This window comes from Mesoplodon densirostris, chromosome 6, assembly GCF_025265405.1.
Source record: "Mesoplodon densirostris isolate mMesDen1 chromosome 6, mMesDen1 primary haplotype, whole genome shotgun sequence".
In the NCBI taxonomy this organism is placed as follows: domain Eukaryota; kingdom Metazoa; phylum Chordata; class Mammalia; order Artiodactyla; family Ziphiidae; genus Mesoplodon; species Mesoplodon densirostris.
The window spans coordinates 32,703,998-32,719,629 of NC_082666.1; the positions used below are offsets into that span (position 1 = coordinate 32,703,998).

General features: G+C 41.1%; 1 long non-coding RNA gene across 1 annotated transcript in view; it reads right to left on the reverse strand.

Annotated features, from left to right (window-relative positions):
• Nucleotides 1-233: 233 nt before the first annotated feature.
• The window catches only part of LOC132491822 (uncharacterized), a 29,976-nt gene continuing 14,577 nt past the window's right edge, over nucleotides 234-15,632 (reverse strand). The window contains exon 3 of the long non-coding RNA XR_009532760.1: nucleotides 234-307. This is a non-coding gene — a long non-coding RNA (uncharacterized LOC132491822). The remainder of the gene's footprint in view (nucleotides 308-15,632) is intronic.

The window sequence follows — 15,632 nt, forward strand, 5'->3', positions numbered from 1 at the left end:
CATTTTAGGGACAATTCTGCCCAAAGTGATAAGAAAATGCAATTTTTCCAGGTACCAATTTTGCTTTTGCTTTGTTAAGGTGGCAGGATTTATCTTATGTTGGAAAAACTAAGTCACCAAGACATTGAACTTCCAAGCTCCTGAAAGAGGCATTTAAGCCTGAAATGGGCTTTCCAGAAAGTGACCGTAAGCATACAAAATGGAAAAAGGAAAAATCACATATAAAGTACTTACCATATCAGAGCCCCCGTGGATAGGTGTGTGACGCTTTGTAACTTGATCCTGCTTGAAAACTCAACCACAGACCCTGTGTGCAGGAAAGAGAACAGTCTGGAAACTGGATTTTTGTGATCCTGCTTGAGTCCTCCAAGGCTCCAAATTGTTTAACTGACTAGAAAATTCTGCTTCGCTTCTAGTATTAGTCTCTCCTCCCTGGCCCTCTCAACTACAGGCCCTGAGCCCCATTGGGGTAATTTAAGTTCTGTCCCACTCACACTCCTGAGCCCAAGTTCATCCTCTGTCCTGGGTGAGTCTCCACCCCCCAGAGAGTGGGGTCTGGAATGGGCCTTGCTGCCCTGTTGCCACAGGCAGCAGGAGGCTTCTCCCCTCACTCCTTCTCCCATGGCACCTCAGGACTTCTGTTTTGCTTTCCTGATTGCTCCCCTGGTCAATACCCAGAAAGAAGCCCTGAGTCTCAGCCTTCTGCCCCCAGATGTGGCCCTTATCCTTCTTCCTCTAGTAACTGCAGGCTGAGGCCTGGCTCCCTATATGAGGGACCACCTGGAAGCACACTGCCCCCTGGTGGATGCCATTCTTCCTGCCTGGAGATCCCTGAAGCCAGCACACCCCTCATGCGGGGTGGCTACCCAAATACCTCCTTAAGTGGGGAATTAAACTGTAATTAGCCACACCTGTAAAAAACATAATTAGAACTGTGGGATGTTCCTCGGTGGTGTGCCAACTGATACATTTTTAGGCTTTCTACAAGTTGTACTGTTAAACACTGTCATTATTAAAATTTAAATTGTATAAACTTAAAATTAACTTACATTAAAAACAAAGGCCATACATACCCAAAACTCATCCCTTCTTAATAATCTTACTAAATTTTACTATTTTCTATGCTCGTGAGTTGTTTATATCTATTGGTATCTGGATGGTGGAAATTACTCCACTTGTCAAATCATAGCTGAATTGCAACCATAGGTTGGCAATGGATACAAGAGTTCAGCAAAAAATCAATGAAGCCAGTGTGAATCAACTGGCTATATGGAATTTAAAATAAAGAGCACTGTATATTTTATTATTTATAAATTGTGTGCTGCATACCCTTTACATCAGTAAAATTTATAAATGGACATCATTTTTTTTTCTAGAGAGCTAATTGCTAAACATTTTGAAGCACACTACAGTGTCCCTTCCTCCCACTCCAGGGCCAGTTGTAGGGTCTCATTAATTCTCCCAGTTCTGCAAATACCCCATTACTGACTTTGAGAGCTGGTTGGAGGTGGGAAGCTCATACTCCCACCCTTACCCTCACCACCCCCGATTAATCCTGTCCAAGTGGAGGGGCATCATTAGCATACCACAGCTGGCGTCTTCTGTTTCCTGACACATTCCTTCCCTGCGGAAGGTGAAGTGACTTCCCTGGTTGGTGAGTTTAGAAGGAGAAAGAAATCATGCATGGCCTAGCTCCTGCTTCTGTTCCTTTTCTTAGAAGCCACCCACAGGGGGCATCTCCCTCCACATGGGGAAGTCTGCCATATTCTGGTATTGCCTGAGGCTGATGAGCAAGGTGGTCAAATTCTGGAGTTTGGTATGAAGAACCCCACTTGCTCAAAGATAGAAGCTATGCTCTGTAAAGTAGCATTGATCATAATGAGGGCCATATATTGGCCTCCATCTGCTAACTCCTTTGGCTTATTTCTCACTGGTTTAAAAACTGAATGGGGAAAAGGAGTGCTATTTATTGGGTCCCTCAGAAACTCCCAAAGCCTCCTCTTCCATCAGCCTTTGCTCCTGAGGTCACAGAATGCCTTGTGGCTGTACCCATGTGTACTGGTATGCATAAGCCTTTTCTAAGGTGAGAAAACTTGACTGGCAAATTTATTTGATTCTAATTCCTTTTATTACCTATACGTGTATGTGGAATAATAATGCTTACACAGCTGAGCACCTTGTATATTCCAGATATTGTACATAGGAACACAGATCTTAGAAAGCAAGTATTAATGACCTAGAGTGTTAAAGTAACTTTCCCAAGGTCACAAAGTAACAAGCTAGTTGTCTGATTCCAAGGCCCTTGCTCTTTCCAGTACATTTTCCCTCACTCCCCTTTTCTTTCTCTTTCCTCCCACCCCCAGCCCTCTAGTCTTCCCTCCTCTCCTTTCCTCTCTCCTTCTTTCACCCATCCATCCTTCCACCACTACTACCTTCCCCCATTTCCACATTTTCTAGCCCTTTGACACTACAGAAAACTAAGACAGCATCTGAAATCTCAGAGTGTTTTTTTGTTTGTTTGTTTGTTTGTTTTTGCGGTACATGGGCCTCTCACTGTTGTGGCCTCTCCCGTTGCGGAGCACAGGCTCTGGACGCGCAGGCTCAGTGGCCACGGCTCACGGGCCCAGCCGCTCCACGGCATGTGGGATCTTCCCGGACCGGGGCATGAACCCGTGTCACCTGCATCGGCAGGCGGACTCTGCACCACCAGGGAAGCCCTCTCAGAGGTTTTCATACATATATATAATTTTAGAATTTATACATATAATTATATATAACTCATATATAATTATATATAAATTCTAAAATAAATAAAAGTTCTACAAAATCTTACCCCAACAGCTGGGCCCTCAAGAAACTTGGTGGCAGTCATCAAGAAAACTGTAGCTGTCTTTTTAGTATCCTCCTCGGGTTTCTCATGAGCAATGTCTAGCATTCCATTCAAGATCCTGGGGGAGGAGGTCACAAAGAAATGAGTGTGTGTCAAGAGAGACCACAGGACTGCATCAAGCTAGAGTCTGTGCAGGCTTGACCAGGGGGCTGGGCTCTATGTGGAAAATGCAGCCTTACCTCAAATGGAGTGTTTTCTGTTACCTCCACATCAAGCTTTCTTTCCCTGGGGTCAATAGTTGTGCAACAGTTTCAGAGACTGAGCAAACAGTTTAGAAATTATTTGGGGAATGATTACAGGAAGGGGAAAAATAAATACATATATATATACACATATATACCTATTATATATATTTTTAAAAATGCATTCTATATGGGAGGTAACATCATCCCCAAGGGGGTGAAAATTTGTTCTCAGGGGAGAGGGTGAAAAAAATCTCTTTTTACATATAAAGCATAGATAATACTGACATACATATAGTGCCTAAACAAATACAGTAAGTCTTTGGTATTAAAATTTCATGGAGGGGATATTAAGAAAAACATGTCTAAAAAGGCTCCTTAGGGGAACAATAATTTTTTTAAAAATGGTTGAAAAACAGTGATGTATATTGAGAGCCTAGCAGACTATGTGACGCATGGTAGGTATTCAAAACATGAGACCTGTAGGTGCTATTATCATGGTTAGTTGTTCTTACAATTGTCCAACAAACTAACTAGAGAGCCATGCCATCCCATCATGGTTAGGGTGGAGAAGGGGTACTGTGGCCAGTTCCCAGATGAAGTTAGCTTAGGGTGGATTCTGCATGAGCTAGAGGTCCAAACTGCCTGGGGGTCTAGAAAATAAGCAGATTCTTACACACCACTGCGATGACCTCTGGGATGCTCAGGAACACTTGTGCAGGATGGTGTTAAAATCCAAAGAACAAGGCATGGCACAGACGTTTGTGAGCAGCGCATAGGCTACCACAATGCCCATGTTAATCCTCTGGGGAAAGGACGCACTCCTAAATTCAGTTTCTTCCTGGCTGAGAACTCGACCACCGAGTTTTGTGTGCCTGCCTGTGTTTCTCTTTAGAGAATCTGGCTTCTAGGAGGCACTCAATATTTGAGTTAATACAGGGCTGGAGCAAATATTGAGCAACCTCTGCTGCTGCATGTGCTCTGCAGGCTGAATTACCCAATGATTATTCTTAAAACCTGCATTTGTGTTCATTTCAGCATACGAAGTGGTCTCATACATAGTATCTTATTAAATCATCATAATAACCTAGTAATGTTATTATTCTATCACTACTTGAAGGATAAAGAAGCTGAGGCTTGGAAAGTTCACTTATTTTAGTTATTTGTCGTTTTTTTTTTTTTTTTTTTTTTTGGCCATGCTGTGTAGCATGCAGGATCCTAGTTCCACGACCAGGGATCAAAACTGTGCCCCCTGCAGTGGAAGCATGGAGTCCTAACCACTGGACCTCCAGGGAATTCCCAGTTATTTGTCCTCTTCAGCTGCCCAGTAATAAGTAGCAGAGCAAGCCTCCTTTCTACTACGCTACACCACCTTTGATATTCCTTTCCCACAGAGGAGAAAGACACATGAATGGTAAAGCTACAGAGGAAAAGTCATATGCTGGAATTTGGGGACTCCGAGTGAGGGATATGGTAATATCTATGAATTGACACAATTAAGTCATGCAGAAAGAGGAGTTATCTCATGGAATATGAATCTAGCATATGGCGGAGCCTGCTGAGGCTGGTCAAACTATCAACTGCCAAGTTACAGGGAAATGAAAAGCCGTCAAAATAGAGATGGAAGCATCTCAAGATGCTGTGAAATTTGGAACATAGAAAACTTAGGGCACAAATGTGGAGAACAAAAATATGACATGAAAAATGAATGGCCAGGGGACTTCCTTGGTGGGGCAGTGGTTAAGAATCTGCCTGCCAGTGCAGGGGACACGGGTTTGAGCCCTGGTCCGGGAAGATCCCACATGCCGCGGAGCAACTAAGTCTGTGAGCCACAAGTACTGAGCCTGCGCTCTAGAGCCCATGAGCCACAACTACTGAGCCCATGTGCCACAACTACTGAAGTCCACATGCCTAGAGCCCATGCTCTGCAACAAGAGAAGCCACCGCAATGAGAAGCCCGTGCACCGCAACGAAGAGTAGCCCCCGCTTGCTGCAACTAGAGAAAGCCCACATGCGGCAACAAAGACCCAATGCAGCCAAAAATTAAATAAGTAAATAATTTAAAAAAAAAAAAAAAAAAGAATGGCCAGGTACACACTTGGTGCAAATTTTCATTTCAGGGCCACAGCTTCAAATGTAGGAATGAAGGATATTTGACTAAGAATGGAGAACATTTTTCAAAGACTGAAAAGAATGTGTTTAGTCAGAGACCAACTCATCTGGCCAAAAGGGCTGTAAATGGAAAACAGATGGGAAAGGAGAAAAAAACACCTAGATAAAACTGAAATGGGTTTCCATGGATGACATGAAGGAAGGCCTGGGAAGAATTTCAACAGTGAGGGAGGTGCCGAGTGATTCCATGAGAAAACTATTGGGAAGGACATCAGAAACAAAATAGGCAGCAGATGTCCTGATATCATGCACAGAACATAGTAACCTTGAGATTACAGCACAGGGTGACAAACAAGACCTCATAGATACCAGGAGAGTTGGCAGGATGGAACAGGTCCATGGGAACATAATGATAGAAGGGTGTGCTGTGCACAAAAGACCCATTGAGAGGAGATGGAACAGCATTGTAGGCTGTAATAACAATAGATTCAGAGGAATCCCTGAACACTTGGATGAAGATGAAAGGAGAGAGGAAGAGAAGTAATGTTTTTATGGAAACTGAGCTGAGCCACATGGGGGAAAGCCACAAAATTGGCAGAGCACACACGCTGGGGATAACATTCTGGATATCTCATTCAGATAAAAGCAGAGTTTTTCACTTGCCTTCACATCCTAGAAGGTAGAGGAAGGAATAAAAATAACTATGCTCTGACTGATTCCAACCAATGGGAAGAAGCCATTTGTTAGAGTGGAAGGGATGAGACCCTGGGAGAATGTGGCCATGTCATCTTCAAGGGAAGATAAGGATGAGCTGGATAAAATGCGTACAGAGGACTTAAGGAAGCTAGACTTCAAAATATCTTTTAAGGGCCTCCCTGGTGGCGCAGTGGTTGAGAGTCCGCCTGCCGATGCAGGGGATACGGGTTCGTGCCCCGGTCTGGGAGGATCCCATATGCCGCGGAGCGGCTGGGCCCGTGAGCCATGGCCGCTGGGCCTGCGCATCCGGAGCCTGTGCTCCGCAACGGGAGAGGCCACAACAGTGAGAGGTCCGCATACAGAAAAAAAAAAAAAAAAAAAAAAAAAATCTTTTAAAATAGGCATAATTCCACAAGTTTCGAAAAGAAGACAGTACCAGGAAGTGCTCAGAAGCATGACTTTGGACAATTCCAAAGAAGAGAAAAGAGGTGGGGATATTCTTAAAGAAATTACAGAGATGGCACAGAGCTCTTTAAAGTAGAATATAGAATGAACACTCAAAAAGACGGGGGCAAGTGATCAGAGTGACAGAGAACCATACAAATAGTAGCAGGAATGTTAAAATCCTGGAGGAATCAAAGCATGCAAAACTGACAAGGACCAGAGAATGTGTTACAGGTACAAGGGAATTATGATAATGGATGGTAGAGAGGATGTACTATTTCTCAAATTTCTCTTTTAGGGTCTGAAAAAGACTGCAATTGTGGGGCTGCAAAGACAAAAGTGGATAAGAATATGTTGAAATCCAAGGTTGGGGAAGATGTTACTGATCCCTTTTGAAAGCTAATACAGGATCAAACTTGGTGGTCCACAGTCTATGGATCAAGTGGCATTCATTTGCCTATCTCCACACATTCTTCCTTCTTCCTAAGTATTACTAATAGCATGTCAGCAAGTTGATCTCCAAATTCTTATAGGAGATTGGGGGTATCACTGTTTCAGATCAGAAGAATTGATTCCATTTGGATCAGCTGCATACTTTCCTATTATCAGAGTGCTCTTAGTTGAAATATGTCTAGTTCAAGGCTTAAAACTAGCTAACTAATTACAGAAGAATAGTTTTGAAAGTCCTCAGCGGCATACTGTTTATACTTCTAGTAAGGTATTCCACCTTTACCAACACAAAATGAAATGTGTTGGAGTTTTCCAAGGGTTGTCTAGAGTGGTTTCTCTTCAAAGAACTTGGAAAAATGAGTGTCACTGTCTTTTATAAAAATTATGCAGTTAGCCCATAGTCAATACATCATTTTATGAAATTACAGAACAGGCAAAACTGATCTGTGGGGAGAGAAATCATGATAGTGGTTGCCAGGATAGATAGGGGCAGGGATAGAATGGAAGAGACCGTAGTGAACCTCCTAGGATGATGGCATACTCAGCTGGAGTACTGGTTACATGGATATCTGCAGCTGTCAAAACTCATCAAATTGTCACTGTCGCTGTATGCAATTACACTTCTATAAAAATATATAAAAAGTATATAAAAAACCTGGGCAGTGATATGAAGTGAATAAAGAATGATTTTCTCCCATGACTTGACAGCGATCAAATGAAGTTAAGAACATCAAAGCATCAGAGAAAAGCAGTCTCAGAGTTTGAAATTAGCAGTACTCTACCAGTAGATTTAGTGAAAAGTCAGTCTTACCAACACCCTTGACCTGTTAATTTCCTATTGGCAAAGTCTCCCATATTGTAGAAAAGGGGCACCACTACCCTTTTTCCTGGTTACACTGGAACCAAGTACTGCTGGTCCCCAAACTTCCACGCACATAAATGTCATCTTGGATGTTTGTTAAAAATGCAGACTCTGGGCTTCCCTGGTGGCGCAGTGGTTGAGAGTCCGCCTGCTGATGCAGGGGACACGGGTTCGTGCCCCGGTCCGGGAAGATCCCACGTGTCGCGGAGTGGCTAGGCCCGTGAGCCATGGCCGCTGAGCCTGCGCGTCCGGAGCCTGTGCTCCGCAACGGGAGAGGCCACAACAGTGAGAGGCCCGTGTACCGCAAAAAAAAAAAAAAAAAAAAAAAAAAAATGCAGACTCTGGTTCCATACCTGGAGATTTTGATACAGTAAATCTAGGTTAGTGTCTAAGAATTTCCATTTTAGTGAACATCCCTGGGGAGACTGATGGAGGTAGTCAATGGACTTATACTTTGAGAAACACTTTAGATAATCAAATCATAAAACTAGTTCCTAATTCCTCTAATTTCAGGCTCTCCAGGCCACCTTCTGATAATATAGCCTTTTTCCATTCCTTCACAAAGAAAATATGTTGCTTATAGCAATACGTGTATTCCAGCCCATGTGACCAGAACTCTTTCTTATTCAGTAATAAATAGGCATTGGTTTTGTACCTCAATCTGACGGACTTGGTATTTAAATAAATATACATACCCTTATAAATGTGGTAAACGTTTCACATGATACTGAAAAGCCATACTTCTCGGACTGAGGGACAGATATGAGCCAAATTTATGCCAAATTTACCAAGACAAAGGGTATTTACAAAATTCCCTCCTTAAAGAAATCCTATGCCTGACATCATTACGGTTGCTGTGTTCTTTTCTTTAAATTAATAGACTTAATTTTTTTAGAGTAGTTGTAGGTTCACAGCAAAACTGAGTGGAAAGCACAGAGAGCTCCCATGTATTCCCTGTCCTCTCACACACACAACCTCTCGCCTTGCGGACATTCTGTGCCACAGGGTATGCTCTTTATGAGCAATGAAACTGCACTGACGTACCATTATCACACAAAGTCCACGGCACAAATTAGGATTCACTCTGTGTTGTACATTCTATGGGTTTTAGCAAGTGTTGTGTTCTTCTAAGCCAGTAAGCTTAACAATAAACATGTAAATATAATATTTCCATTTTAAACGTAACTCAACAAATATTTAAATAATTTGTGTTGTGGTTTACTTTTCTAATGCTAAATAAAAGTTCTTTATTGACATTTTGGAAAAATGAAAACATATTTAAAAACCGCAAGTGGGACTTCCCTGGTGGTGCAGTGGTTGAGAGTCTGCCTGCCAATGCAGGGGACCTGGGTTCGATTCCTGGTCCGGGAAGATCCCACATGCCGCAGAGCAACTAAGCCTGTGCACCACAACTATGGAGCCTGAGCTCTAGAGCCCATGAGCCACAACTACTGAGCCCACGTGCCACAACTACTGAAGCCCATGTGCCCTAGAGCCTGCACACAGCAACTACTGAGCCCACATGCCACAACTACTGAAGCCTGCACACTCTAGAGCCTGCACGCCACAACTACTGAGCCCACATACCACAACTACTGAAGTCCATGTGCTCTAGGGCCCACGTGCTGCAATGACTGAGACCACGTGATGCAACTACTGAAGCCTGCATGCCTAGAGCCTGTGCTCCACAAGAGAAGCCATTGCAATGAGAAGCCTGCGCACCACAACAGAGAGTAGCCCCTGCTCACCACAACTAGAGAAAGCCTGCAAGCAGCAATTAAGACCCAACGCAGCCAAAAAAAAAATAAAATATTTTTAAAAATTAAAAAATATTTTTAAAAAATAAAATTTAAAAAAATGAAAACCACAAGTTATTCTACTACCCTGGGCTAACCATTGTGAATGTTCTGATTCTTTTTTTCTTCAGGTCATTGTTCTGTTTTTATGTACATATATTTATTGTGGTGGTGGTAATGGTGGTTGTTTATTTCTTTACAAAACCAGGATTATAATATATAAACAGTTCCTAACACTGTATCATTCTATCATATTTTAACAGTATTAACCCTCCTCTGCTCTGATTTTATTTTTCTTCTTGGCATTTATTGCCACCTGACATAATATGTTTGCTTTTTTATTTTCTGTCCTCACTGAATGTATGTTCCAGGACAGCAGTTGTTCCAGAAGGGAGTTCTGTTCATTATGAAAACACAGCACCTATAACAGTGCCTGACCCATGTTAGTTATTCAATACATATTCGCAGAATGAACAAATAAATGAATAAGTGGCATTTTATTGTGTTAGTAAATATGCTTCAAAATCATGATTTACAATGATTAAGCAATTCCATCAAATGTATACAACGTAATTTGTTGAATCATTCTTCTAAGTGATCAACAGTTGGGCTATTTCCACCTTCTAGTTTTTTACTATTGTAATTAATGAGGATATGTAAATCTTGTTTATAAAAGGGAGTTCATAGTTCATATTTCTGATATTTCCTTAGGACTAATATCTAGAAGTAGAGTTATTATATGAAAAATTATAAAAATCTTAAAGATCTTTTTACATACTGCCATTTAACTTTCCAGGAATATTGCAATTCATTTGTCTATAAACAGTGTAAGAAAATGGCCACCTCTTTTCATCTTTGCTAATAGTGAGCACTGATATTATATTTCAAAAAATTCTGTCCTGAGAAAGAAAAATGGAGATGTGGGAATCAGGTTCTCTGACTTCAGACTATACTACAAAGTTACAGTAATCAAAACAGTACGGTACTGACACAAAAACAGAAATATAGATCAATGGAACAGGACAGAAAGCCCAGAGATAAACCCACGCACCTATGGTCAACTAATCTATGACAAAGGAGGCAAGGATATACAATGGAGAAAAGACAGTCTCTTCAATAAATGGTGCTGGGAAAACTGGACAGCTACATGTAAAAGAATGAAATTAGAACATTCCCTAACACCATACACAAAAATAAACTCAAAATGGATTAAAGACCTAAATGTAAGACTGAACACTATAAAGCTCTTAGAGGAAAACATAGGCAGAACACTCTTTGACATAAATCACAGAAATATTTTTTGGATCCATCTCCTAGAGTAATGAAAATAAATACAAATAAATGGCACCTAATTAAACTTAAAAGCTTTTGCACAGCAAGGAAACTATAAATGAAACGAAAAGACAGAATGGGAGAAAATATTTGCAAATGAAGTGACCAACAAGGGATTAATCAAAATATACAAACAGCTCATGCAGCTCAATATCAAAAAAACAAACAACCCAATCAAAAGAACAAGTGTTCTTTTCACTTGTGTTGAGCTGAAATGTAATTTTTTTAATGTGTATATTGACCACTTGTGTTTTATATTTGTTTATTGCCTGTCCATATCATTTGGCAAATTTTCTATTAGACTTTTTCTCATCAATTTGTAAGCATGCTCTATTACTTAGAGATATTAACATAGCACATGGTTTATTTTTGTCTTCATTTTAATTCTGCTCTTTTTCGTGAATGAAGTTAGCTGGAGCACTGACCCCTTTCTGTAACTGGCCTAATTTCTGCAGTACAAGCTTACTATTATTGAAACATCCATTCTTCTCCCACTGATTTGAAATGGTCACCTTTATTACATTCTGTTTATATGGACCAGTGGTTAATAGTGAAAACCCTGGGATAAGACCACTGCCGTCCTCTTTGTCACCATTTTTTATGAGGTTGTGAGTGAACTGGGGCAGTGGCCTTCAGCACATAGTAAATGGTACTTAAGTGATAGCTGTTATTATTACACTGGCTAAATGATCTCTCCTGTTGTGTTTTTTGTTTGTTTTCACATCCTGCTTCATTTGGTGAGATCAGTCTCAGTAAGCCTTGACCTTTGCTCTTGGAATATTTTCAGCTATGCACCTCCCTAGAGACAGTTTGGAAACTCTCTCAAGTAAGATAAACGGAGTTCTCTAAATTCTTTGCTCTGATGCCCTCCCCGCCACCATTAGAAAATTGCCAAACGTGCCAGCTTCTGTCCTTGGATATTAGGGATATTGCAGGAGGTTACTGCGGAGGTGATATGCTGGACTTGTCATGACATGCTCAATTTACCATGGCAACCTGAAGGGTCACTGCAGCCACCAAACCCCTTACTCCTGTGATCCAGGAGCTGGCTGTGGCACACCCCTCCCTTAGCCAGCACGCCTAGCAAAGTGAAGGTCCTTAAGCTCACAACCCCACCCAATTCTTTGCATCTCAGGGCTGGCTCCTGATAGCATTGCCTCTGCTCTGAGCCTGGAACACATATAGGAAGGTCTACCTGCATTTGTTTGTTTACTGTCAGTCCACTTCCAGATGCTTTATAGCTTCTAGAATGATAGCCAAGCATCAATCAACCCAAAATTTCATGGCTTAAAACATTAACGTATTAAGATCTCTCATGACGTTATGTGTTGACCGTGTTCAGCTGAGCAGTTCTTCTCCTGGTGTCATTTTAGGTCTCTCATGCAGTTACACTCAGACGGCTATGCTGCATGGGGACATCGAGATGATGTCTTCTCTCACATATCTGGCCCCTTGGTGCTTCTCCAAATGGCCATTCTCTCCATCCTCAGGGGTATCTCATCCTCCAAGGTCTTTCTACATGGCCTCTCTCTATAGCACGGTAGTTGGACTTCATACATGGTGGCCAGCTTCCAAGAGTGGGTAGGGGCCAGAATATGCCACCCTAAAATATGCCATTGGCATAAGGATTATTTTGAGCTAGAGGCAAATGAGAATTGACAAGTGCAGAAAGACACCTTCCAGGAGCTTCCCTTACCTGACAAAAAGCAGAAACTTCTGAGAAATGAGAGCTGCCATAACTCCCTCTCCCGGGGAAGTTTTATGGCCATGAAAAAGATGGAAAGTCAACACCGACATGGACCTGCAGAAACCAACCTCACTCCATTAGCTTCCCCCACATATTCACCTTCCCACAGTTTGTCCCCTTGGAAGCCTAAAACCATCTCCCTTTGTCCTGTCACTTCTCTACAAATTTATTGTTCTTTGCTAAGATGTCATATAAGCCCAAGTTCTAGCCACTCCTTTGAGCAACCCATCACTGAGCATACACATAATGCAAGTGTTAATAAAATTCTTTTGTTCTTCTCTCTGTCTTTAGGCAGTTTAATGGGCAGGGCCCCAGTCAATGACCTAAGTTAGATACAGAAAAAAAGGTTTTTTTTTTCCTTCCCTGCAAGTGTAAAAGAGGAAGCTGCCAGGACTTTTAAAGGCTTAGATACAAAATGATCCAGTACCACTCCTGGTATTCTATTGGTTAAAGTTCTGCTTCAATATGAGAAGGGTACTACACAAGGACCTGAGTACCAATGTGCCTGGTTCATTGGGAACGCTTTTATGTAACTATCACATCACCTTCCTGGTTTTCCAGAGCTGTTATTTAAAAAAAAAAAAAACTGGATTATTTCAAAAAGATTTCAAGGAGAGAAAAATGGTGAATTCCTAGTTTTAATTCATCTTCTTCAAAGTGGAAATATTTGTCTTGAAGATGGCTATGTAAATTATTTTTTGCTATTTATGTCATCCTCCTTTTACATATGTGTATTATGTAATACAACATTTACAATACTCTACTAATTCTCCAATCCTCTCAATATCACTTAATTGAAAAAATAACCTTTCTTTGACAATGAGATCTCTCAGAATAAGAATATATTTAATTCTTATTTTAATAAACATTTTTAAAATGCTAATTATGTGCTGGGTCCTAACAATTAGGGTACAAACAGACTAATATTTTCAATTCAATTCAATAGTCAGGAACAACAAAGCATTTTTTTCGAGTGCATTAAGCTGTTGTTAAATGCCTGGTACTGTAAGGGATATAAAGAATTATAAGACACAGTGCTGTCCTCAAAAGTCCTTCTTGCAATATAGAAAATTAGCAAATGTAATAAAAATGAACATCTAATATCCACGTGCAAAAGAATGAAACTGGGCTCTTACCTAACACCATATGCAAAATTAACTCAAAATGGATCAAAGACCTAAACACAAGCTCTAAAACGATAAAACTTTTAAAACTGGGGAAAGCTTCATGACATTGGATTTGACAATGATTTCTTGGATATGACACCAAAAGCACAGCTACAAAAGAAAAAAAAGGCCAATTGGACTTCATAAAAATTAAGAATTTTGTGCACTAAAGGACACTGCTATGTTTGTGTCCCCTCAAAATTCCTATGATGAAATCCTAACCCCCAAGGTGACGGTATTAGAAGGTGGGGCCTTTGGGAGGTGACTGGGTCATGAGGGCACAGCCCTCATGAATGAGATTAGTGCCCTTATAAAAGGAACTCCAGAGAGCTCCCTCATCCCTTCCGCCATGTGAGGACACAGCAAGAAGACTGCCATCTATGAACAAGGTATGGGCCTTCATCAGACACTGAAGCTGCTGGCACCTTGATCTTGGACTTCCCAGCCTCCAGAATGGTGAAAAGTAAATTTCTGTTGTTTATAAACTACCTGGTTTACGGTAATTTTGTTATAGTAGCCCAAATGGACTAAAACAGACACTATTATTAAAATAAAAAGGCAACTCACAGGAGAAAATATTTCTGGATTATATATCTGATAAGGGAGTAACATCCAGAATATATAGAGAACTCCCAGAACTCAACAACAAAAAAACAAACAACCTAATTCAAAAATGGGCAAAGGACTTGAATAGCTGTTTCTCCAAAGAAGATATACAAATGGCCAAAAAGCACATGAAAAGATGCTCAGCATCACTAACCACTAAGGAAATGCAACTCAAAACCACAATGTGATACCAGTTCAAATCCATTACGAGGGCTATTATTTAAACGAAGCTTTGGCAAGGATGTGGAGAAGTTGGAACCCTTGTACGTTGCTGGTAATAATGTAAAATGGTGCAGCCACAATGAAAAACAGTATGGCAGTTCTTCAAAAAATCAAACACACAATTACCATTTGATCCAGTAATTCCACTTCTGGTTATATACCCAAAAGGACTCAAAGTAGAGATTTGAACAGGTATTTGTACACCCATGTTCACAGCATTATTCACAACAGACAAAAGTGGAAACAACCATGGGCAGATGGTTGGATAAACACAATATGCTATATACATATAATGGAATATTATTCAGACTTAAAAAGGAAGGAAATTCTGATATATACTACAACATGGAAGAAGGTTGAAGAAATTATCCTAAGTGAAATAAACCAAACACAGACCAAACACAGAAGGACAAATACTGTATGGTTCCATTTATATGAGGTACCTAGGGTAGTCAAATTCATAGACAGAAAGTAAGAGGGTTACTAGGGACGAGGATGGGGGGAGGAGTCGGGGGGGCAAGGGCAGAATGGAGAGTTATAGATTAATGGGTACAGAGTTTCAGTTTGGGATGATGAAAAGTTCTGGAGGTGAATAGTGGTGATGGTTGCACAACAATATGAAAGTACTTATTGTCACTAAACTATATATTTTAAAATGATTAAAATGGTAAATTGTTATGTTATGTATATTTTGCCACAATAAAATAAATAAAATAAACATATACAATAGAAAGTGATAAATGCTACGAGAAAGGCACAAGTAACCTTTCCCTAGGATTTCCCTCAGACATGGAATCTAAAATTTCAATCCTGGACTTCCCTGGTGGCGCAGTGGTTAAGAATTCGCCTGCCAATGCAGGGGACACGGGTTCAAGCCCTGGTCCGGAAGATCCCACATGCCGCAGAGCAACTAAGCCCGTGCGCCACAACTACTGAGCCTGCACTGTAGAGCCCGTGAGCCACAACTACTGAGTCCATGTACCACAACTAAGGAAGCCTGTGCACCTAGAGCCCGTGCTCTGCAGTAAGGGAAGTCACTGCAACAAGAAGCTCACGCACCACAACAGAGAGTAGGCCCCCCTCACCGCAACTAGAGAAAACCCACGCGCAGCAATGAAGATCCAACG